The sequence below is a fragment of the Pinus tabuliformis genome, chromosome X, assembly GCF_031772625.1.
Source record: "Pinus tabuliformis cultivar Carrire ecotype Pingquan chromosome X, CPIR1, whole genome shotgun sequence".
Taxonomy (NCBI): Eukaryota; Viridiplantae; Streptophyta; class Pinopsida; order Pinales; family Pinaceae; genus Pinus; species Pinus tabuliformis.
The window spans coordinates 483698840-483706832 of record NC_142308.1 but is presented as its reverse complement, the minus strand read 5'-3'; positions in this window follow the sequence as shown (position 1 = coordinate 483706832).

The window sequence follows — 7993 nt, the reverse complement described above, 5'->3', positions numbered from 1 at the left end:
ATTTATTAAAAAGACATCAAATTTCATGAGAAACACCCCCATTCCATAGAAAATATATTTTTCTTCTTGTTCCTATTCTATGATCGACACTAGGTGATAGCCATCCATTAATAAGATAGTAAGCTTCATGAATAGTGGAGTTCTCTAGAATCCCACTATTGAATGACATTAGAAATGGATAATGCACACAAGTTTCATTTAGGTTGTGTAAATCTACATAATCATGAAAACTCACTAGTTCCAATGTTGGATGATAAAGAGACTTATCTATATTGACAAATCCACTAGAAAGATTAATCTTATGGAAAGCATGATGTTTAAATGTTGTTCCATCTACCCTTCATAATGAGGGTTCATTTAGTAAGGCCTCTTCTTTATGTCCAACTTCAAGTAGTTTTTCATTTCACTTAGTTTTCCTATGAGACCCTTCATCCTATCATATTTGAGTGGGAACAAGTATTGGTAGTCCTTCAATAGGTCCCCAAATTTTGTTGCTATAACGACCATCCCAATACTTTACTATGGTAACCATGTTTAATGCATGATTAGTTCCAAAGTTTAACTTTTACATCTTCAATGGCTAATAATAATAGTTAACCACATTGGATATTCGATGTATTTTACAATGTACCCCCCTTATATCTTATTAAAACTTAAATGGAATAACTCCTCATCAAGCTATTCCCCATGTTCATTCACTTGCAATACAAAAATTATGTTCTCTATACTTTAGAGGCAAGTTAGTATGCTCATCACACATGTAGGGTTCAACACATTGAAATAATTTTAGACCATCTCTTAAGAGAAAATGCTTCAAATTTTGTAGCACTCCAATTATGTATGCCATATCATTAGAGAAACAATAGGTGTTATTCAACCTAGAATGAAAACAACTCCATTTCTTTATCTTTCTATGAGTTTCCTCATAAATATACTATGATTTAGTAGGACACAAGGAATGTGGAGAAACCTATGAACCCAATCCTAACTAGATTGCATGCCTTTTTTCATACTACTTCTTAAATATCCACCTACTACATTGGATTACTTTATTTGGAAATTTAATAGAGGAATATTCACCATAACCATTTTCATTGTTCCACCTTTTTTAGAAGTCAATTTCTCTCATATTTCTTATTCATTCAAAGGCATAAATTGGCCTGCATTTCAAGAATAATTTTATCTCAAGGTTTTAATGCCTCTTTATGAGTTTCCCACCATTTATTAGGGGTAGCCTTGAGTATTGCATTAAAAAATTTGATACACTTCCTAGGTTTTTCCCTATCATTGACGTTTTTAATGAAGTCAAGAATATCACATGTCCCATCAAATAGGGTTGATACAATTACCCCCATAAAAATGCAAGGCCCATTTCATATTTTCATAGGTATTATTTTTAGATACACCGAGACGAATAAACAATCCTTGGATTTAAATGGTGGTTGTAGATTGTGGGGAGAGATATGGAGGCCATGTACCTTGTTCAATTTTCTTGAGAACTTTTCATCAACCAAGGAAGAATAAGCATGTGAAAGAAGTGTGGATTCCTTGACGAAGGTGCTTATAGACACATTTTTCACCATGATATTCCATTTGGGAAAGCTTGACACATTTGAGGCATGATTATTGGGCTTACATTATCTTTTGTTGGATCATTGATGAATATCTGTGTTCCTAGGTTATATCTAGGGCTTGATTCCTTATGGATGAAGTCTATGAGGAAGAAGAAAACTTAGAGGATGGAGATCCTTCCATAGTTGGTGTCCAAGGCTTATTTGAGGTAAGGTAGAGGTTAAACAAAAGCCAATGGAGAAAGTTTCCTAGATATTAAAGGTCTAGAGCATCACATGTGGCAAGCAAAGGGATTAATTAGCAATAGGGAGAGACCTACCTTCAAGGAACTAGATAGGGAACATTGAAGACAAAAATGAGTAAGAAAAAGCCTTAGTTGATAAGCTTCACATATTTGAAGGCATGTTCCACCTTTTGAGGTATTCTAAGGTAAATACACATAATTTGAAGCCATTTATACATATTTGGAGGAAAGCCATTTGAATGAGGAGATTCCATCTAACATTGTTTATGTGATCAAACCCTAAAGTGTAAGGAATGTTGCTTATGAAGATTAAAGTGGTGTTATGAACCCATGCGGGAAAAAGTAGAAAGCACCTTACTTTTAATGGACCTTGAAGCATGATATGTGGCAATGAAAGAGGCTAGAGGAGAAACATGCTCCCTTATGATGATACCATTCGATGATTGAAGTGAATATATGGTTAAAGGATATATATTGATGAGGAGTGCTCCACTGAATAGTTGAAAATAATGATATTTTGTTTCTTAAATCATGAATTTACCCTCTAAATGGGGGGAATATTCTTTAGGAGGTCATATAAAGCATGTCGATGGGACATTACACACCATCTAATGAGATTTGTTCACATATTTGGAGAAGCGACCTCAAGGAGAGGTTGACACATTCCATTTCGAAGTAAAAAAATAAAAAAATAAAAAAATAAATAAAAATAAAAAAATAAATAAAAATAAAAATAAAAATAAAAATAAAAATAAAAATAAAAATAAAAATAAAATAAAATAAAATGTTACTCTAAGAGGATCACCCTAATTGTTGAACACAATCATGACCATCAGTTTAGGTAATTACAAATGCACATTAAAAGAAACACACTTTACCTAAAGACACAGACCAAGTAGATATTAACTAGCCAATAAGTTTCTAAATATGATAACATCTTGAAAGTATATGGATAAGAAACACATGATTTATTTAAGCTATACAATATGTTCATAACCTCTCACATTTGGGGGCATTAATTATCACCCTAATTCCATTCACATGTAAAATTAAAGATCTCGACCGAAGAATACCACAAATAATCATGGACCTCAAATTATATGGTCAAATACATGATCTATAGTCTATTTATGCACCAACAAATAGAGTCAACTCTTTAGTTTACATTTTGTAAGTTCATGTGAGATGACCCCTATACTAGCACCAATCATGTCTTCAAAGAATTTATACTTAAGTGACCCATGTAAATCTATAAATTAGGGTGCTCATGGCCCATAAATGCCCAAAAACACCTTGAAGTGGTAAAGTGGTTGAAAAAGAGCTTGGCTTCATCTCCAATCTCATTAACATTTGGTCCTTTGGCCCTATTTTCAATCAAGCTAAGGGCATGGGTGCCCATACTTGAAGTATGGGAATTCACATTTAAATTAATCAAGATAGGAGGTTCAATATAGTCTATAAATCTAAGAAATTAATAAGCAATTAGCATAAATAAATAAAGAATAAGGTTATGCTAGAGGAATAAATATGAGGAATAATAAGTGCATTGGTTCTACTCATTTATTTTAAGTTTTCTTTCCCTTGTATCGTCAATTTTTTTTTCCAAAGTGAGCATTCACAAGGGGAAGTGCTTCCCTTTTTCAATAGAGATCGATATTGAGTCTTAGAAAAGGATAAAAGGACCCTCCCATAGAGAATATTGGGCCTCATCTACTATAAGAGTTTCCCTAGATGATATAATTTAGTTGTTATTTCCTTTTTCATTAGAATAAAATCAATTAATTCCTTTTCCAAAATGTTTTTTAAGTCATTGAATCTCATTGTTTGAATTCTTTAATGATTTATATTAATGCTTAAGGGTTAACTAGTTGTTTTTTTTGTTTTCTACTTTCCTTCTTTCTTTCCTCTTAGCTTTAACAACCTTCTAGGACACATCTTTTCATATTCCTATCCATGAACACCAACTGCACATCCATCCTAGACATGAAAGTTTAAACATGTTTACTTGTGACCAATATCAAATATGTAGCAATAAATTCAATGTCATGATCATATAGTTGGAGACATTCAAAGGTCTTATGTCCATAGGAATTGAGGACCATGGTCTGTTATGAGCCTTGTGCCTTAAAACTGAGAAGAAAACAATAATTACAGTTCTCTTCATGGGGGGATCCTCCTTTTACAATGAATACAATGTATAAGACAATATTTTATGATTCTAAGACTAGGTCTCCTTAGTGTATATATAATATACAAGGGGTACAATTATAATAAAATGGGACCATGAGGGGCTCTAACCTACATAACAATATAACAATGGAAATTAATCACTCAATATATAGGGCTTAAAAATGGGTTTTAGGGTTAACATAGGGATTATATAGGGCTTAACATGACTCTCCACTTCAAACAAGTGTTGTCCTCAACACTTGACTAATTGCTAGTGATTGTGAAAGAATAAGTCATCTTCCCATGCCATATCTTCCACTAGTAGGTTCTTCTGTTTGATAGTGTACTCCAAAATTTATTGGTTACTTGGCTATGTTAGTGTCGGTCTTGAAAGCCCTCCATCAGTGATAAAAAAAGCTCTTTGCATTTGCATTAGTAGGTGTCTCATCAGTGTCAAATCTTGCATTCCGTTAGGCATGCCATAAACCTGATGGAGGAGTTGGTCCATTATACCCCTCTTGGCTTTGCTGGATCAGGTCATATCAATTGTTAAGTTTTTTCAAGCTTGTCTTGATGTGTCTTAATGTCAAAATCCTAGGTCTAGGGTTTTGGTCATTTGTCTCTGCAAGGTCATGTCTCTGAAAATCCATGAGTGCTCAGCAAGTCAGAGGGAGGATTGTAAGCATGTTTCTTTGATATTTTTATCTTGTACAGTGAATTTTCACCTTGGATTTAAAAACTCTGTTTTTAAAGCCAAGGTCATTTTTTCGGTTTTTGTAAATAAGTGATGAAATTTCAAAAATCTTCAGTGGACAAAATGCAACCCTGGTCCCCTTGTCAAGGTCCCTCAGATGATCTACCTGCAAAAAGAATTAAGTCAAAGCACTCAATGAGTTAAATTCAGGATAAAGGAAACCAAAGAATCAATGTTTTAAAAAGTGTCAAAAATAAACTTTATAAAGTGGGTTTATGGATGAAATTTTTTCAAATGGAGTTTATAAAGGTTCAACTTCCCTCCTTTTACTCTCATTGTGCATCCCAACGCTTGAAAGAGAGGTTTGAGAGAGTGATTGGAGAAAGGAGCAAAATTACAGTGATTTCGGGCAGCAGAGTGGTGCGCGACCCGTCGAAGGAGGTGCGCGACCTGTTGGGCGGTGCACGACCCGTCCAGAACTCCTCCGCAATTCAGAATTACTACGGGCGCGACCCGTTGGGAGGTGCGCGACTCGTTGGGAGGCCTGCGCGACCCGTTGAACCACTTGCCTGCAAACTTCAACAAAATTCCTCAATCTCCCTTCAAATCATCTAAATTGGTCGAGGTAGGCTCTTTACACATGGTTTTTGAGGATGGTGATCAATATAAGGCTTTATGCTATGATTTTAATCTCAAATCATGCAAATGAAAAGACCTATATGGCTGCAATATTCATGTGCAAACTGTGCTAGGGTTTATGGTGTTTCAAGCTGTTTTTCCTTTGGTTTGTTTCCCTCCCTTCCCTCTTGCTCACATTCATATGTACATCTCATTTTCCCCCATGTCATTTTATAAATGAAATGAAAATCTTTCCCCATCCCTAATCACTAAAAATAAAAAAAATCCTACCCCTCTCCCAAAGAATCAAAAAACAAAAATTCAAAACCCTAATTCCCTTCTACCATATGCATGTGCAAAATAACAGAAACTGTTGGTAAATATGTCAGCATATTTTGTGCATGGTTTCCCTTTTTTTTCCCTATTAAACATGTATACATATATTCCCATGTTCACTTTTATGCATGTTTTTCCCATATGCAATAATCTTTGTAAATGATTTCCCTATTACAAATATGTCTTCCAAAATGCATAAGGATTTGCAAACTTTCCCTTGAAATTCCCTATTATTTTTATATATTCCCATTCCTGGTTAAAAAGTTCCCTCCCCTAACATTCCCCTCATGTCTTTTTCCCCTTGAAACAACATAGAGTTCAGCACTTTTTGCAGGCAGAGACAGCAGTTCAGTTTGTCCACTTTGCTCCAAAACCATGTCAGAAACCGAAACTTATGAGCAAAGTGATGACCATTCATCATCTACAGAGGCTGAGGTACAGAGGAGGCCTCGTAGAGGAGGTAAGGGAGGACATCATAAGCGGGAGGAGCCTACTTCTTTGGCAGAATTACAGGCCTGTCCTATGGCAGTGACTTTCTTTCAGTACATGTCTTGCTATCAGTTTTGTGAGAGGATCTCTCGGATTCAGCACCATAGAGAGTTGGCCTGCCTCTTTGTTTTACATTTGCATGATGGACATGTCAACCTGGCAGGGGTAGATTTTACATTGACTCCCGAGGTGATCTCACAGGCTACAGGGATACCAAATGTGGGTGAGGTGTGGCCTAAACGCAGATTGCTAGATTTTGTTCACTTTGAGCCCTATGTCCGGCCATCATTCATGAGACATGTGTCAGGTGTTTTTCCATTCAGATTTCTCTGGAGCGAGTATGCTCCCATCATGAGGCTTATTATGCACTATTTTACGTGTGAGGGCAGATTTTCACAGGTGTACTCTTATCACATTCGCAAATTGATGCATTTCACCCGAGTGAGGATGATGAACATCCCGGTCTTATTCTTTCATAACATTCAGAGGATGGTGCCCATGTTGCAGAAGAAGACCCCGGCCCAGCAGTACAGGAGCTTATGTCATTATGGTTTGATTCAGCTCATAGTTTTGCATCAGTTGACTCAGCAGGGCATCTCATGGGAGGAGTTCATTTCCCGTGAGATTTTCACAGCATCATCCCAGCCACATCCTGAGGTCATTCGGGAGGAGGGAGGACCATCTCAGCAGCCCGATATTCCGGTCACTCGACATGTCAGTTCTTCACCTCAGCTTACCTATCAGAAAGGCCCGAGGGCCTTATTTGCAGCAACCAGGCGAGTACTATCTCCACAGCAGGTGGAAGGGGTCTCGCCTTGATCGTCAGCATAGCGAGTGTTATCTCCACATCAGGTGGAAGGGGCCTCGCTTTCTTCACCAGCACAGGTACCAGAGAGGGGCAAGCAGCCCATGATTCATGAGGGTCCATCAGGAGTTCCGGACACCGAGGTGATTGATCTTGAGGCCAGTTCTCCTAGCCGAGAGGCAAAGGAGATCATTCAGCATCTCAGGGTCGAGAATGATGTTTTGCAGAGGAGACTTGAGGGTGCCCAATGGACCATCACCTACCTGGAGCAGCGGAACAAACAGCTAGAGGAGGAGAAAGTTCTTGATGAGCTATGGAGGATTCGTAGTGACCGAGTCCTAAACCGAAGGAGGCCCGGTGATCCTTTGCCTGCTGACCGTGAGTCTATGCTTATCCAGGTCAATGCACATTTAGAGAGGCTGTTGGCTAAGGCCAACCAAGAGAAGAAGCTACTGAGAAACATGAAAAATCACTATTGGGCAAGGATGCATGTCTGCAAGGCAAAAATGAAAGTTTTTCAAAGGAGGTTGACCGAGGCACTAAAACGGAGAAGAAGGCCAAATCCCCTTCGTATCTTGGCTGAGGCTTCACTCAAGGATCATGGCACCCACTAGCCTAGCCACAGCTCAAATCCCAAAAAATTCTGAAAATTTTGGGTAATTTTGATGATTTTTGGAAATTTACAGGTTTTGCCTCCTCAACGGGTCTCACCCCACGCGCGACCCTTCATCAAGGCAACTTCATTTTGCAAAAACTCAGCATTTTTGGATTTTTCATGCAAAGTTACATATGCCTGTGGATGGACTTGAGTTTTTATGGAGTTTTGGGCCTCCAAAAGGTCAAAATACATGCAAAATTTGACTTTCTGCCCCCTTTTTGAGTTGCAGAAACCAGTCTTGGGAGAATTAATTTTTTACAGGGCAAATGACCTCCAAATTCAAAAATTCTAGTTGGGTTGGAAAGTAGACTCACAGACCTTTCCAACAAGCCCACTTTTGCTCAATTCTGATACCAGGAAGGCCTCCAAATAGAGCTTCCAATGTGCACGACCCGTTGAGAAAATGTG